The 18,667-nt window shown below is 37.6% G+C and overlaps 1 protein-coding gene and 1 non-coding gene across 3 annotated transcripts in view; one reads left to right on the top strand and one right to left on the bottom strand.

Moving 5' to 3' along the window:
* The window catches only part of Lamtor2 (Late endosomal/lysosomal adaptor, MAPK and MTOR activator 2), a 48,277-nt gene that overhangs the window by 9,955 nt on the left and 19,655 nt on the right, over nucleotides 1-18,667 (top strand). The gene's annotated exons all lie outside the window — the stretch shown is intronic.
* On the bottom strand, nucleotides 12,140-12,212 carry TRNAK-CUU (transfer RNA lysine (anticodon CUU)). The gene has a single exon. It is a non-coding gene; the product is annotated as a tRNA-Lys (tRNA).

The following is an 18,667-nucleotide window of genomic DNA, read 5'->3' as shown; positions in this document are numbered from 1 at the left end:
CATAAGTTCACGATATATAAATGATTCCGCTACCTTAGAGAGGTTCGGAACTATCGAAATTGGGCGGAGTTGGTTGCAAGATTTCGGGTTTTTCACTTTTGGAATGACGTGCACATAAGCTCTCTTCCAAACACTGGGGAACACATGTTCGCGAAAACACTGGTTAATAATAGAGCTGAGTGGCTTTGCGAGAAAGATGGAGAACTCGCGTAAGAACTTGACATGGAGTTCACCAGGGTAAGACGCACAGTTTACTTTCAGTTTCTGAAGTTCCTTAAAGATGGCATATTCAGATACTTCACATATCTCATCAGTCCTGGTGTCAGCAATGATACTCTCAATTTCTGAGTTTGTGATTGATGGGTATGTGGTGCATATGCCGGTGAAAAAATTGTTCACTTCAGTAGCTGATGTCAGTGTGCCGTCATCTTTGAGTAGTCTCAGGTCCTTTGGCGTTGATTTCCCTGCAAGGGTTTTGACCAAGGAGTGCCATTTGTGAGGGTCAGTGTGTAGTAATGGCGTTATTTTCTCTTTTACATACTGTCTTTGGGCTAGTCTGTTTAACTTCACAGTTCTGTTACGCAAATTGGCTGCAGCCGCTTGATCTCCAGCTTTGTGAAGACTACAGCGAGTTTTTATCATCTGCTTGAGTTCGCGGGTGATCCATGGTTTGTCAGTGTCACAAACTGTAATAACTTTTATTGGAAAAAAATCATGGAACTTTTCCAACAGAAGGTTGTTCAGTTTGCTGACTTTGACATTAATGTCGGCCTCTGCACAAATGTCCTCAAAATCGTAAGTACCAATCCAGCGACCGAATTGAGCTATTGAAGACATTGTGATGGGCCGAATTGTGGTTTTTGTTCATTTCGGTCGTGGGATACTTGCTTGTGCTTCCCAGAAAATTATAAAATGGTCAAAATTCTGAAGGGGACCTAGAGATCGGGGAGCGTTATAAAGATCTGCCGAGTTCGTAAAGATCATGTCAAGAGTACTGCCATTTTGGTGAGTCGGAATGTTCACTACTTATTTCATATCCAAAACGCTTGAGACCCACTGACGACTGGTCTGATTGAAATCGCCAGCAATCACAAACGCAGGGGAAGTGTACTTGTGGCGCATTCTGTCGACGAACATTTGTATGTGCTCAATAAGTTCTTTTCTGTTCCCAGCGCTTTCTGGATAGTACACTGACGCAACTAATAAACAGGAGAATCTTCGTGACAGATGCGCCAGTCTGCGCTCTACCCACACAATCTCATGATCCGAATCATAGGAGCCACTTAACAGTTTTGATGGTAGGTCGTCACGTATATAAAGTCCTATGCCACCTCCACGACGGTCAAGGCCTTGGTCACGTCGAGTGTTGAGGTAGCTTCTGTAACCTTTAATCCGTGCAGTTTCCTCAGTAATAATTTCGGAGACCACACTGCCTTTCCATGACGATAAATAAAAGTTCAAATAGGGATAAAATCCTTTTAATAGACAGTGATTGATAGAAATTCACAAAAATACTAGATATTTCGGTCACATATACAGTGACCTTCATCAGTAGTAAAACTAAAATAAAACAATATAAAACAAAAGTTTATATACTAAATCAACTAACACTACATATTATTTAAATCTCTAATTCTTTTCAAAGCAAAGGCGGAAGCTATTCTCTTTGATCTTCTTTGATTCGGTTCATTAGCGTTCAATGATATAACATTTGGACAAAGGTCAACTACATTGGGTGAATTGAACTTTACTCTGTTAGATTTTAATAAATAATCATAGATAGAGTTCAGGCCATATTCACTTGTATCCCGATTCAAAGCAATATTCTTGAATAAGATTTTCTTTATTTCAAAAATATCACGAAAAATTTGCTTCAAACCCCGATCCATAGAAATCAAAGAGACATTCTCGAACAAAATAAAGTGGTCTGGAAAATTAAAAATATGTTCTGAAAGGGCTGAAGTGAAATCTTCAGACTTAGAATCTTGCTTTAAAGCCGAAGAAATAGAATCTTTGTGTTGTAATAATCTCATTTCCAAACTCTGGTTAGTACGTCCCACATATGAGCTTCCACAAGTACAAGGGATCTGATAAACCCCACTTTGTTGCCCCAATGAAGTTAGATCCTTCCCAGAATTTAGAAAACTACCCAAAGTATTATTACTCTTTAAAGCTACCCTTAGACCATTGCTTTATAAAATTCTTTTAAGTTTTTCACTTAGCCCGGGTACATATGGTAAGGAACAAAAAACATCCTTCTCCTGAGTTGTCTCTAAGACTTCCTTAGAAATCTCTAGAAACCTTTTTCTTCTTTTTGAAAAAGTCTGGTTAATCAACCATTCTGGATACATGTTACTTATTAGTATTTTCCTTAGAAAAGACAACTCCTCCTCAACAAATTTTGGAGAGCAAATACTAAAGATCCAATCAGTTAAAGAAATGATCAAACAAATTTTTACTTGGCGAGCGTGACCGGAACTATAAGACAAAAATAGATTGTTATTTGTCGGTTTTCTGTAAATTTTAAATCCAGACTAATTTTGATTTTTCAAAAGAAGAACATCAAGGAATGGAAGTTTCCCATTCTCTTCCAATTCAACAGTAAAATTTAAGTCCCCCCCCAAACAATTAAGATGTTACAAAAATCCTTTTAATTCCTCCTCCCTATAATCCCTTACTGAAATTATGTCACCAATATACCGGCCCCAAAAAATATGGTTAAAAAAATATGAGTCCAACGCAATTTTTTCAATATTCTCCACAAAAATATTAGCTAATAAAGGGGATAAAGGGACCCCATAGGTAAACCATTTATTTGTTCGAAATACTCCCCTCTGAATTGAAAAAAAATAAGAGAACTTATTGCACAACCTCACTAAATACATAATTACAGAAACTTCAAAATCTCTTTTGCCACTAATCAAATCCAAATTTCTTAAGAACTTTCCTTCTAGAAGAGTTTCGGCTGCTTCTACATCAATATTAGTGTACATTGATACAATGTCGAAGCTTGAAAGCAAAGAATTCGAAGAAATTTCTACTTTTTTCAGTTTTTCAACTAAATTCGAAGAATTCTTAATATATGAAATTTGTCTAGACAAGGGGTTTACAGATTGACACTAACTACTAGCTCAAAACACTTGTTGGCGACCTTGTATTTTAAACAATTCGTCGTAATGGTAGGTTAGGCTCATGAATCTTGGGAAATACATATAATTTAGGGCACAAGGAACTGCGTGGCAGGCATTTGTAATAGAGTTGAGGTGTAATTTTTCCTTCATCCTTTAAGCACTTCAATTCTCTCTTAAACTTATTTGTAAAAGAGTCTGTTGGATTATACGATAGCTTCTTGTATGCTTATTCATCCTTTAGTAAACTTCTTAATTTTGATTCGTAGTCCTCAGTATTCATCACAACTAAAGTGTTACTCTTATCTGCTTTTGTAATGGTAATTGAACCATCCTTTTTCAAGTTTTTAAGAATTCTTATGTCTTTGATGGTCGTACTAGGAAAATTTGGTTTCAATACATAATTAGACAGGGTTTTTACGGTAGAAGCTCTTACTAAGCTAACATCTTTTATTATATTTGTGTTCTTATGCAAAGATGTTTCTATAGAAGAGATAATGTCTTCCAAGGGGACTTTATCCGGTTTAAAACAAATTTCGGACCCTTTTCAAGCACTGATTGTTCTTGTATCGTTAAAGTTCTTGATGAAAAATTAACCACACCTGGTCCAAGAATTAACGAAGGTATTACCGCATTATTTGTTGATAATTTCGAAAATTTTTTTAGCAATCTTTCTCTGGAAATGCAGAAGTCATGATTGAAGTGATTTTTTCCTGTTTGTTGAATAAAACAAAAGTCACTTACACTAACCTTTTTTGATATAAGTTTTTCCAGGGAAAGTTTATCTCTCACTATTAAAGCTCTTTTTCGACTTTTATCCTTAATAATGTGATTCAAAGCCTTGAAATGTAAGCTTCGTTCAAACTTTTCTTCCTTGAAAGTGCCCAAATGTAAATTGAATTTTAGTGAAGGTGGTACAATTCTCATCTTCTTACATCGTAGAAGAAAATCCTGTTGGTTGATAACATTTGCATGTTTTTTCTGAGTGTTTATATATTTATCCACAATTTTGGTCAAATCATCCCCATAAATATGACGTAGATAATTTCGGAAACCACACTGACTTTCCATGACGATAAATAAAAGTTCAAATAGAGGTAAAATCCTCTTAATAGACAGTGATTGATAGGAATTCCCAAAAAAAATAGATATTTCGGTCACATATACAGTGACCGTCATCAGTAGTAAAACTAAAATAAAACAATTTAAAACAAAAGTTTATATACTAAATAAAATAACACTACATATTGTTTGAATCTCTAATTCTTTTAAAAGCAAAGGCGGAAGCTATTCTCTTTGACCTTCTTGGATTCGGTTCATTAGCGTTCAATGATATAACATTTGGACAAAGGTCAACTACATTGGGTGAATTGAACTTTACTTTTGTCAGATTTTAATAAATTATCATAGATAGAGTCCAGCCCATATTCACCTGTATCCCGATTCAAAGCAATATTCTTGAATGATATTTTCTTTATTTTAAGAGTTTCACGGAAAATTTCCTTTAAACCCCGATCCCTTGAAATCAAAGAGAGATTCTTGAACGAAATAAAACTGTCTGGAAAGTTAAAAATATTATATATATTATATAAATATTATTAAATATGTCCCGAAAGGGCTGAAGTAAAATCTTCAGACTTAGAATCTTGCTTTAAAGCTAAAGAAATAGAATCTTTGTGTTGTAATAATCTCATTTCCAAACTCTGGTTAGTACGTCCCACATATGAGCTTCCACAAGTACCTGGGATCTGATAAACCCCACTTTGTTGCCCCAATGAAGGTAGATCCTTCCCAGAATGTAGAAAACTACCCAAAGTATTATTACTCTTTAAAGCTACCCTTAGACCATTGCTTTGTAAAATTCTTTTAAGTTTTTCACTTAGCCCGGGTACATATGGTAAGGAACAAAAAACATCCCTCTCCCGAGTTGTCTCCAAGACTTCCTTAGAAATCTCTAGAAACCTTTTTCTTCTTTTTGAAAAAGTCTGGTTAATTAACCATTCTGGATACATGTTACTTATTAGTATTTTCCTTAGAAAAGACAACTCCTCCTCAACAAATTTTGGAGAGCAAAGATTAAAGATCCAATGAGTTATAGAAATGATCGAACCAATTTTTACTTGGAGAGCGTGACCGGAATTATAAGACAAAAATCTATTGTTATTTGTCGGTTTTCTATAAATTTTAAAATCCAGACTATTTTGATTTTTCAAAAGAAGAACATAAAGGAAAGGAAGTTTTCAATTCTCTTCAAATTCAACAGTAAACTTAAAATCTCCTTCCCAACAATTAAGATGTTCCAAAATTCTTTTTTATTCCTCCTCCCCATAATCCCAAACTTAAATAATGTCATCCATATACCGGCCCCAGAAAATATGTTTTAAAAAATATAAATCTAACGCAATTATTTCAATATTCTCCACAAAAATATTAACTAATAAAGGGGATAAAGGGACCCCCATAGGTAAACCATTTATTTGTTCGAAATACTCCCCTCTAAATTGAAAAAAATAAGAGAACTTATTGCACAACCTTACTAAATACATAATTACAGAAACTTCTAAATCTGTTTTGCCACTAATCAAATCCAAATTTCTTAACAGCTTTCCTTCTAAAAGAGTTTCAGCTGCTTCTACATCAATATTAGTGTACATTGATACAATTTCAAAGCTCGAAAGCAAGGAATTCGAAGAAATTTCTACTTTTTTCAGTTTTTCAACTAAATTCGAAGAATTCTTAATATACAAAATTTGTCTAGACAAGTGGTTTATAGATTGACACTAACCATTAGCTCAAAACATGTGTTGGCGACCTTGTATTTTACACAACTGGTCATAATGGTAGGTTAGGCTCATGAATCTTGGTAAGTCCACATAATCTAGGGCACAAAGAGCTGCCTGGCAGTCATTTGTAATAGAGTTGATGTGTAATTTTTCCTTCATCATTTAAGCAATTCAATTTGCTCTTAAACTTATTCGTAAAATAGTCTGTTGGATTATACTATAGATTCTTCTATGTTATTTCATCCTTTAGTAAACTTCTTAATTTTGATTCGTAGTCCTCAGTATTCATCACAACTAAAGTGTTACTCTTATCTGCTTTTGTAATTGTAATTGAACCTTCTTTTTTTTTATTTTCGTAGAGTTCTTATGTCTTTGATGGTCGTAATAGGAAATTCCGGTTTCAATACAAAATTAGACAGGGTTTTTACGGTAGAAGCTCTTACTAAGCTAAAAACAAATCTTCCTTCACATCCAAGGTATCACAAACTTTTTCATTTTCCTCTACATTTTTTCTTGCAACTCTATCTCGGTTAAGCAAGTTCTCAAAATGTTCAGCCCATCTCTCTTTAGTTTTTTTCTTATCGCTAATTGCGACCCCATTCCTATCTTTAACTGGGACAAGTCCGGATTGACTACTCCCTCTTAATTTATTAACATGCCAGTACAATATTTTACTATTATGCCGTCTAGCTGCATCTTCCAGATCCTCGCAATTTTATCCATGGCCTCCACTTCACACCTCCTTAGTTCATATTTTAATGCTTTCTCTACTTTCTTTTGTTTTCATATGATCTATCACTCAGATAATTCTTGTACAAGTTTTATCTTTTCTATTAAACATAAAGCTTTTTCACTAATATTGTTAGCTGCAGTTCTAGCTTTCTTCCCTAATACACCTTCAGCAACTTCACAAAATTATTTTTATAAAATTATTCCAACCATCTTCCACATTATCAAATTTTAATCTCTGAAGTTTAGTATTCAACTGTTCCTGGAAATGTTCTCTGAAATTCTCATCCTGGAGTCAACCAACATCATAACTTCCCGGGAGGTAGTTACACTTCCCAAATTTGAGCTTAAAATTAACCCTTGACGCTACTAGATGGTTATCTTCATTTTTAACATCAGTAACGGCACTCCTATTTACCCTAGTATTTCGTATTGATCCGGCCAGTCTTCGGAGTACAATAACATAATTACTAAGATTAGCTGTCATACCATCATATGAATACCAAGTTAACGGATGGGCCATTTATGATCACAGACTGTATTGGTTATAACTAGATTGTTATACTTACAAAATTCCAGAAATCTTTAGCAACTACTGTTTTCATTTCGTACATCAATTTTAACCAGGCTAGTATACCATCTATCCCTATTTCTACCAACCTGGGCGTTAAAATTTCCCTGTAATAACATTATATTTCTACCTGGGACCTTGTCTATTTGCTCCTGTAACTGTAAGTAAAATTCATCTGAGTCACTAGTATCTCTGTCAGTCGGTTCTACAGGGGCGTATACTACTATAACCGATACCCTGAACTTTCTAGTCATAAAATGAGCAATTAGTATTCTATTATTAATACCTTCCCAGCCTAAACAAGACTTAGCAGCTTTCTTATTCATCATGAGCCCTACTCCCTGTCTAAGTACCCCATCCTTCCTGCCTGAGTAAACAATATCTATATCACCCAATTTCATGCTTCCTACCCCTGGGATATGAGTTTCTGAAACTCCTAATAAATCCAGTTTGAATCATCTGAATTCGTCAGTCAAAATGTTGATACGATAGTCATTTTTTAATGTCGTTTATTAATTTACTGAGAACTTCAGAGTTCTCAGTGGGGCCTGCCCCAGGCCACTCAGCGCGTCCCCAGGTGGCGGATAGGGAAACGCCCTGCAGATATGTAGGGTACCTCATGGGTAGTGAGGCGGGGACCAAGGGAGGACCCAGTTTCTGGGGATATTGCAGTATTGCTGGAGCACCACCCTCGTCTGGGGGCCTTAAATTCAGACGGAGGAGGAGGATGACCCCTCTAATGTGCACTGGGCAGGGCCCATCAGTGTATGGATACGTCCCATCAGTCACAAATCTTTCCCCAGCAATGGGTTAAATTGCTGGTGTTGCAGGACACCAAAAGGGCGCACTATCGGTAATAGATACAGTCGGCCCCTGCTAGGGACAGAGAGGAGTGGCTTACAGCTGTCCCGAAGCCAGCCAAGAAACCCCTTCTTTTATTTTAATGATGAACATGAATACGAAGAGGAGATCAAATATGAGAACCAGTGCTACCGCGTCCGGGGTAACCGACGATTATGCGTTAAGAAATACCGTGTCCGGGGCAGCCAACGAATCGACGATCGTGAATCGCGCGAATATATGTACGTTGACAACTCCAGCCCTAGAGGCTTTTGTTTCTCCAAAAATAACTATGTCAATAGGTACCCTCAACACCAGAATCCTCGCTAAACAAGGAAAAATAGACCTACTCCTAAGAGAGATAAAACGGTACAGCTGGAACGTTATCGGTCTCGCAGAAACCCATCTTCCAGTCACTGGTGAAGAGAAATATGGAGATGTTACCCTTCTACTTTCGGGACGTAATGATGAGAAACATCGACAAGGTGAATGTTTTCTATTGTCTAATAAAGCTAGAAAATCTTTAATATCCATAAACCCGGTCACGGAACAGTTCACCATGATCCACCTATAAGGTTTACACACCAACCTGATAATTATCCAAGCATACGCTTCAGACTCCAGAAGAGACGACGAAGAGTCTGAACGCTTCTATCTCCATCTTCAAAGCCTGGTTGATTATGTCTCTAAAAAGGACCTAATCTTTGTCATGGGTGACTTAAACACTATCGTCGGAAAAAACCACCCAGGACACAACGATATACTGGCCAAAGTTGAACATGGAAAAATTAATAGAAGGGGAGAACACTTTATCACCTACTGGAGATGCAGCACTATAGTAATTACAAACAAACTCTTCAAGCACAGATCTCATCGTAAGACAACCTGGATCTCACTGGATGGAAAAGCTAAAAACTTAATGGACTACATCCTCGTGTCTAGACGTTGGAAAACATCTGTTCTAAACACAGTCATGCTAGCTGGTGGCGACTTTGACAGCGACCATTCGCTTGTCATGTCTAAGTTCATAACAAGACTTAAAACAGCATCAAAGTTATCTCAGAAAACCCCCAAGTTTCGAGTAGATCTACTGAAAGACGAAAACACATGTATGACCTATATCACCATTCTATCCGAAAAAATTTCAGAGCTCACGTCGAGATCTCCACCTATTCTGTCTAAGGAAGATATTGACAACCTGGTGACTAGCAGCACAAATATCATATGTGATGTCGCTCATTCCACACTGGGTACCCAAAAAAACATTCAGAAACCTTGGATAACAGATGAGATCATTTCACTCTGCGATGAAAAGTGCCAACTCACAAACAAGCAAGATAAAGAAAGTAGGGACTGGTACAAGCAACTCAAACGAGCTATTGACAAAATCCATCAGACGTGCTCATTGTGCTTTTATTAAAGAAACGTGTCATCAATGTGAATCGGCCTTCAAGAAAGGAGACCCCCACTACATGTATAGAAGAGTGCGGGAATTGGCCAAAAAGAAGGAAATCAAAGCGTTCTCTCTTCTCGACGAACATGGAAACCAAATACAATCCACAGATGGAATCCGCTCACGATGGAAAAACCATTTTAAGAATAAACTGAAACTGGACATCCACCAAGACCCTACAATTCTCAATACTTTCCCTATAACCTCTACAGATCCAAGTCCTCCCCCTCTTAAGTCTGAAATAGAAACAGCTATCAGAGACTTGAGAACAAACAAAGCTGCCGGCCCCGATGGAATCCAGCCCGAACTACTGAAAGTAAACTGCAAACCACTCCTTGACCTTTACCACAAAAGTGCCACAGCTGCTTCGGAAATATGTCACTTCCCTTCACCCTGGTGCAAGGCCGCGATAAATCCTTTGAATAAAATAGGCTCAAAAGCTGTCTGCAACAACTACCGCCCAATAAGTCTTACCAGCCACGCAGCAAAAATCCTCATCAGAGTCGTGCTCGGGCGTATACGACCCATTTCCTCACTGGTCATTCTGGAATACCAAGCCGGCTTCCGACCTAATAGATCAACAATTGATCAGATATTCACTGTTTGGCAGATCATGGAAAAGTATAGCAAACTTGGCCGCAGCATCTACCACCTTTTCATAGACTTTAAACAAGCTTTTGATCGGATATGGAGAGATGGTCTATGGCACATCCTTCTTTCCTTTGGTATCTCATCCAACGTGATCTTGCTTAGCAAAGACATGTATGTGAAGTTCAGTAGCTGCGTCATGACTGGAGAGCGACTTGCCTATAGCTTCAAAACCTGTACCGAAGTACTTTAAGGTTGTCTAATATCACCGGAGCTGTTTAATCTCTTCCTAACTGCAGCCCTTTCACTCACAGATAACCCGCCCGGCGCCCTTGTCGGAGGAGTGGTGATAGATAAACTGGCATATGCTGATGGCATAGTCCTAATAGTCGAGTCCCTTCAAGATCTACAATCTCAGGCTAACAGCGTTCACTCGTCCACCAACCTCTTTGGGATGGCAATCAACACCTCAAAAACGAAAGCCATGCGCTGTTCACGCAAATTCGATGCACAGGTAAATCTCAGCCTTCAGCTTGGTGACGGTACCATTGAGTGGGTGGAAGGCTTCGCCTACCTTGGGAGCTTACTTACTTATGATAACAACCAACTCAAAGACATCAAGAGACGCCTGACACTTGCAAACTCCAGTTTTAAAGTTCTGATGCCCATTTGGAGGAATAAGAACTTAACAACAACTCTCAAAACGAGACTCTTCTACTCCCTCATTATTCCGATCGCCATCTATGCCTGTGAATCTTGGACGCTTAAAACAGACGATCAACGCCGCCTAGCTGCCTTAGAAACCAAATCCCTATGACGTATCGCTGGTATCACCTTCCATGACAGAATCTCCAACTCCAAGCTTCTCCATAATCTGAAAGTCAAATTTACAATACTGGACAAAATAAAACTACAACAACTCAAATGGCTTGGACATACACAATGCATGGCTAGCACTCATCTCTCGAAGATAACCTTCGATAGACAAGTACACGGTTCTCGACCCAGGGGTCGCCCTCCGAAGAGATGGAAAGAAAACTTTCCACCTTACAACCTGCCACAACTCTGCCGCCTGGCCGAAAAAAGAAGTACCTACAAGAGGCACATCAATGAACTGGTTAAAGAAGAGGCCCCAAAACGACCTTCAAGGACGAATGGGACATAAGTCAAGTCAGTAAACATTCCAAGTTCCAATTTTCATGTTCTTTAACTCATTGAAATTATTTTCACCTCAGGAAAAGCAATGATCCCGGAAACCAGTGCAGGACGGGGATCACATATCTTCTCAAGTCTACACCGAAGTGCTTAAGCCGGCTTAGAACCGGACAGCAAGAAGTCCCTGGGACCTCCAGTATGAATGGAGGCTTTGTGCAATCTTAGGCCCATCTTGGTCACAACATGGTTTTCAGCACTTGGCGATGCTCTTCTATCAACAAGAGTCGAAATCCTGCACAGACAGTCTCAAGCCTATTACCTCCAACTCATTATATATTCATGCCTACAAATATTATGCTACTACAGGGAGGCAACCCATAATTGATAAATTAGCTAGGAAGAGGTTTTTTAGCCCAAAAACGCCCGTCAAAACAGACCAAGCCCAGAAGAATTTTCCATTAGTCAGAATCCCGTGCAAATGCTGTGTCGTTTGCTAGGCTATAATTTTCTCAAGGGGCGCCACTCCTCAAGTGGGAATAGAGTTGACCGCAAGGTCCCCAGTCTTGCAGGTACCCCGAAAAGGTCGAGGCAGCCCTTTGCAGAGGCCGTTGTCCATAGATCTGGATCTTACGCCCTGCCACAGCATCACCATGCAATTTAACCCATTACTGGGAGAAGGTTTGCAACTCCTGGGACTTTTGTGGGCCCTTTTGAGTGTACATTTGAGGGGCCTTCTTCCTCCTCCGCCTGTATTTATGACCCCAGGAGAGGGTGCCCCAAATTCTATTATGGACCCCAGGGACAAGGCCCCCCCCCCGTGGTCCGTGCCTCCTATGGAGGTACCCTACATATCTGTAGAGCGTTCCCCTATCGCCACCTGGCTAGAAAAATACGCCCAACGTGGGGCTCGAACCCACGACGCTGAGATTAAGAGTCTCATGGTTTACCGACTGAGCTAGCCGGGCTTTAAAGATTTAAAGGGCTTTAGCTAATTTAAAGATTCCATATATATACACTTTCCTTAGTTATTCCTAGCCTTAGTGACTTAGTCTTCTTAACATTAATTTTCCAACCAATTCTTGCACCCTGAACTCGCAAAACCTCTGAAACTTCATTCATTTTGCTCACACTTTCATCTAGGATGCTTAAAGCATCAGCATAATCCAAGTCCAGAAGACTTTTTCCGCACCATTTGATTCTGTGGTCTCCCATTGCCTTTCCTGTGCTCCTTAAAACAAAGTCCATCAAAATAATCCATATAAAGGGGGATAGAACACAACCCTGCTTAACTCCTGATTTAATACAAAACCAGCTGCTAACCTCATTTCCTACCTTAACCGCAGCAGTGTAATTCTCATACATAGCACTAATCACTTTAATGTATTTGTCTGGTATACCATACAAGGATAAAACCTTTACTAAAGCTCTTCTATCAACAGAATGGAACGCTTGCTCATAATCTATAAAACTGAGGACCAAAGGTGTTTGAAAACTCAGACACTTGTCCATTATTAGCCTAAGAGTGAAAATTTGGTCGACACATCCTCTACCTCTTCTAAAACCACACTGCTCTTCTCTTAAAACTTTGTCTAAGGCATCTCTCAGTCTAAAAAGTATCATATTACTAGGTAATTTACTACCTACAGAGATCAGACTAATGCCTTGATAATTACCACACTCACTTTTATCACCTTTCTTATAAGGTGGCTTGATTAAGGTTTTCCTAAAATCGTTAGGTACTTCCCTTTTTTCAAAAATAATATTCATAATTTTCAATAACTTATTTCTAAACTCCGAGGAACCATATTTCAAAAACTCATTTACCGGCCACTTTGCATCTGAATCTTTATTACTTTTTAATCATTTTGGTACTATTGGTCATTCCTCCTGACCAAACAAATTTTACTTTACATCCAAAGTATCCCACAATTTTTCATTTTCCTCTATATTTTTTCCTGTAGCTCTATCTCGGTTAATCAAGTTCTCAAAATGTTCGGCCCATCTCTCTTTAGTTTTTCCTTATCGCTAATTGCGAGCCCATTCCTATCTTTAAGTGGGACAAGTCCGGATTGACTACGCCCTCTTAATTTGTTAACGTGCCAGTACAATATTTTACTATTAGGCCGTCTAGCTTCATCTTCCAGATCATCGGCAATTTTATCCATGGCCTCCACTTCAAATCTCCTTAGTTCGTGTTTTAATGTTTTTTCCACTTTCTGTACATTCGTTTTATTTTCACACGATGTATCACTCAGATGATTTTTGTGTATGCCCCTTTTCTCCTCTCTATTAAACATAAAGCTTTTTCACTAATATTCTTAACTGCAGTTCTAGCTTTCTTCCCTAATACACCTTCAGCAACTTCACAAATTATTTTTCTAAAATTATTCCAACCATCTTCCACATTATCAAATTTTAAACTCTCAAGTTTAGTATTCAACTGTTCCTGGAAAGTTTCTCTCAAATTCTCATTACTGAGTCCAAATATAACACTCATTTCTGTCGCAAATTATTTTCAAAATTACTTCTAAGCTTCTTTAAGTTTCTTCAATTTTCCTGTTTTTCTTTTCACAGAAATGTCATGCCAGCGATTCAATTTGAAAAATACTACATTTTGCTGAAAGCTACAATTTGAATTGAAATATACTAAATCTTGTTGAACAATGATTTGATATGAAAAACACTAAATTTTGTTAAGTGTTGATTTGATTTAAGAAATACTAAACAGTTTGAATTATTAATTTTTGGGAAAAATTTACCACTAGCTTCAGAATTTCATCCTGAATCCAAATATGACATTCATTTCCGTTGCAAATTATTTTTGAAATTGCTTCTACGCTTCTTTAAAAACAGCAAAACTTCTTTCATCCAAACAAATACTTTATGGCACCTACATATACAGTTTTATAAATATCAGATAACTAGCACTTAATGTAAACAAACTAATCACTCATATATAACTCTTCATCATTACTTTCTGATGCACTAGGGGTGTCACTGCCTGGTGCTCTAGGTGCCTTATCAAGTCCAGGGGGATAGAGCTTTGCAGCTTCAATCAAAAAATTATGAGGTTGATATTTTTGCTCAAAATTTTGCAGAAATAAGAAGCACAACACATAGGCCTACTGCTTTTTATATGCTGTTTGCATCCCTGGCCTTTTAGAGTGCTTTTTGAAGTGTCTCTACAGACTTTCTATATTTTGAGTATGAATGGAACAGTCCTGTGGATCAATAAAATTGGCTGAATGATTGATTTGGTAATGAGTATATCCATGGCTGGACAATGTACTATAAGGTCCCCATTTATCACTGTAAATAGCACTTCCAGGCTTAATATATTTTTTAATAATAGGAATTAAAGTTTCCTTGTTTCTTTGGAGGCCTTCTTGGCCCTCAGTCAGGGGTACAATAATTTTTCTTTTGCTCTCTCTCTCTCTCTCTCTATTCCACCAAAAACCCAAACTTGCTGTGAAATCCTTCCCCTGTTGTACTTTCTTCTTGCCATTAAAGTTTCATCAATTTCAACTTCAACACCCTGCCCTCCTATAGGTTCTTGGTTTCCTTTCCAAGCCATCAGAACTTCTGAGCAAAAAGACCTCCAGTCAATACTTGTTTTTTTACTTATCTGGAGTTCCTCAATAACTATTTGATGGTCCCAATAATCCAACAGAAAGTGATTTATAAATATCAGGATTTGATGAGGCTTAATCCTGGCCTGATCGCAAGAAACTCCCTTTTCTGTTGGATACTGAATAGCTGCAAAATCTTCTCTTTTTGGTCTTTGGGATGACATAGCTCTTGCTGCATTTCCACATATATTCCACCTATTGTGTACAGCTTCACCCAAAACTAGGTTAAGTTATGAAACTAGGTCTAAGTTATGAAACTAGGTCACTTTAAAGTGACCTAATTTATTTAGTGGTATGTATTTGGACTAGACCCTGGCGCCACGCCAGCGTATTGACTGAACCCCACCAATAAAAGGCCAGGTTAACTGCCACTGAAGTGTCACAATGCTACTGGTACAAAAACAGATTTTGTTCCCACAATCCCCAAAAATCACCCAATCATGGTGCTGCCGCCAAAGTGTTGCAACGCCACCGGCGCGCCACACGCGGCGTGTGTGGCACAAACTGGCACTATGAGCATCCAGTTTCAAACAGTTCATGGTAACAAACTGTATATAAGGAGCAACCTGGCTCAATAGTAATCAAAACTCTAAAAAACTGAAATTTGATACCAATGGAACATCAACAGAATTGGATATTTATGCTGATTTCAAATATATAAGTTTCATCAAGTTTAGTCTTACCTGTCAACATTTACAAGACCGAAAAAATTGCTTTATTTTTGAAAAAGGGGGAAACAACCCCTAATTCATAGAATCTTAATGAAAACACCATCATATTCAGCAAATCAGAGAACCCTACTGTTCAGGTTTCAAGGTACTATCTGCAAAAATGTGGAATTTTGTATTTTTTGCCAGAAGAAAGATCACAGATGCACGTTTATTTATTTTTTTTTTCCAGGGGTGATTGTTAGTAGTCCTAGAATATCACAACAGCACTCATTCAAACAGAAATTAGAAGTTATAGTGCCTGTTTTAAGTAACCAAGAAAATTTTAGGGCAACTAGGCCCCTTCCCGCGTTAATTTTTTTCCCAAACTCAGCCAATCAAAATATTGAGATAGCCATTTTGTTCAGCATAGTCAAAACATTTGATAACTATGTCTTTGAGGATGACTTAATCCACGACAGTCCCCAGGGGAAGGGCTGCAAGTTATGAGCTTTGCCCATTTTACATACAGTATTGGTTATTGGGAAGTATACAGACGTTTTCAGAGGTTTTTTTTTCTGGTGAGAGGCAGAGAGAGGGAGGGGGTTCGGGTGAGGTGGGTACGTGGGACGACCCCCCCCCCTTTACCAGAAAAAAAATCCCTCTGAAAATGTCTGTATACTTCCCAATAACCAATACTGTATGTAAACAATGGGCAAAGTCAAATCACCGCTCAACAAGATTTAATATATTTCAATTCAAATCACAGCTTTCAGCAAAATTTAGTATTTTTCAAATTGAATTGCCACCATGATGTTTCTATGAAAAAAAAACAGGCAAAATTGAAGAAACTTAAAGAAGCTTAGAAGTAATTTTGAAAATAATTTGCAACAGAAATGAGTGTTATATTTTGACTCGGGATAAAATTCTGATGCCAGTGGTATGTTTTTTTTTTATCTATCTGATTAGTCTGTTAATATAAACCTTACCCAAAAGTTCTCCTGCTAGAAAACATGTTAACTAGGATTATTTTGCATATAATGAAGTAAGAATTGTATTCTTGACATGTCTCCTTATGTAATCCAAGCTGGAATTCATCTCTAGTGGACCAGTTCTAAAAGAAACACTACCTTAGGCCTACCTTCATTAATTACCTTAATTTGCACTTAAGAGCAAATTAAGATCCATTATGATCTGCTAAATGCTCTATACTTGATGATGTGAATAATTAAACATCAAATACATCCCACTGGTACTTCCAGGGAACACCATTAGCCTAATAAAGTAAAGTTAGCCCCATTGAATTCTTTATTGTATGCTTTTTCTGCATATTATTGGTATTTTTTTCAATATACTCCCTCCCTCTAATTGTCTTGCATTGTTTTTGTAAATAGGCTAAGGCATAGGCTATGAATTATTACATTACTCATATACAACAAGGTAAACACACTGCTCAATGTTTTTTTGCTCTTTCCAAATATAATAATCATTTTACTCAGAAATACAATCCAAGATCTACTGATAATTCCAAATACACCCCTTACTTCTAAATTCTTGTGTTATTTTGCATCTGTTAATGTTTTTAAATAACAGTTCTAATAGGGATAAATCCTTTTATTGGAGAATGAAAAAAAAAATATATACTGGATATCTTGATCACACATACAGTGATCATCATCTGCAGAAACTCCTTTTTATTATACAGAGAAAAAAAAAACAGTAAAAAAATATTCTAAATATCTTGATCACACATACAAGGATCATCCTCAGCAGAAATACTGATGATGATCACTGTATATGAGATGGAAATATCCAGTATGTTTTTGATTTTTTTGTTTTTTCTTCTGTATAATAAATGGATTTATCACTACTCAAACTGTTATTTATCATCATGGAAAGGCAGTGCGGTCTTTAAAATTACCTATGTTTATATATTTTTTTTTATTTGCTAATGTGTTGGTAGGCCTTGACCTGTCAAGACGATTATATTGAATTTATGTCTGACTGTTAAAGAATTTCAAATCTATTTGGTATTCAAAAGTACTTTGGGATTTATAAATGTGGATTGCAATGGAATAATATAATTAATAGAAACATGCTTTATTTGTAAAGCAAGTGTTTGGTAAATTTGTAGTTGATACCATAATTTACAGGATTTGTCTGGAAAGTAATAGGACTGAGTTGATATAAAACATTTATTGAGCCAATTGTTACAATTATTTAAAAACTTTCAAAATAGGCTACTTCTGCATCAATGCAGTGCTGCCAGCATGATTTCCAAGCATTGAAGGCGCCACAGTATGTATTCTCCACAATAGCCTTGAGAGCCATGGTGCATGCTGTCTGGATCCACTCTGTCACCCCAAAATACTTGCCTTTCCTCAGCCTTTCCAGGCGAGGAAACAAAAAAGAGTCTGACAGGGCCACATCTGGGCTATAGGGTGGCTGCAGAAGCATTAGGATGCCAGCCTTGGTCAGATAGCTCTTCACAAGAAAGGCAGTGTGAGCTGGGGCATTGTCATGGTGCAACTTCCAGTCATCTGCAATATCTTGTCAGGCCAATTTACCCTTCATTTGAGTCTTTTGAGCACTTCCACATAAAACTTGGCATTGATGGTTTGTCAAGGAGGAACACATTTATGAGGACAATGCCTTTCATGTCAAAAAAGACAATGAACATGGTTTTCACTTTGGATTTGCTGATTCTTGTCGTTTTTGGGCAAGGAAACGCTGACGTGTTCCACTTGGAAGATTGTCTCTTTGTTTTGGGATCATACTCAAAGATCCAGCACTTGTCACCTCTGATTACATTATGCAAAAATTGGGGGTCACTTTCACACTTGTTCAAATTTTCTTAGCACACCTCCACTTGCTGCATTTTCTAGTCATCAGTGAGTACTTTTGGGAACATCTTCATGCACACCATGCACATGTTCAAATGTACTGTCACAATGTCATGAAGGACAGATTTTGGTAAATTTAAGATTTGAGCAGCTAAACAAATACTTAGTTGATGGTCTGAGTTCAAGAGTTTGCACACACAAGTCACATTGTCTGTTTTTGTTGAAGTCGAAGGTCTTCCTGCACACCACTTCTTGCTAAAGCAACATCTGGGTAAGCCTGCTTGATCATATCAAACGTCTC

This window comes from Artemia sp. Qi Xiang Cuo, chromosome 17 (genome assembly GCF_049724085.1).
Source record: "Artemia sp. Qi Xiang Cuo chromosome 17, ASM4972408v1, whole genome shotgun sequence".
NCBI classification, from domain to species: Eukaryota; Metazoa; Arthropoda; class Branchiopoda; order Anostraca; family Artemiidae; genus Artemia; species Artemia sp. Qi Xiang Cuo.
The sequence above is the reverse complement of the archived record's forward strand: the minus strand, read 5'-3'. Positions and strand labels throughout refer to the sequence as shown.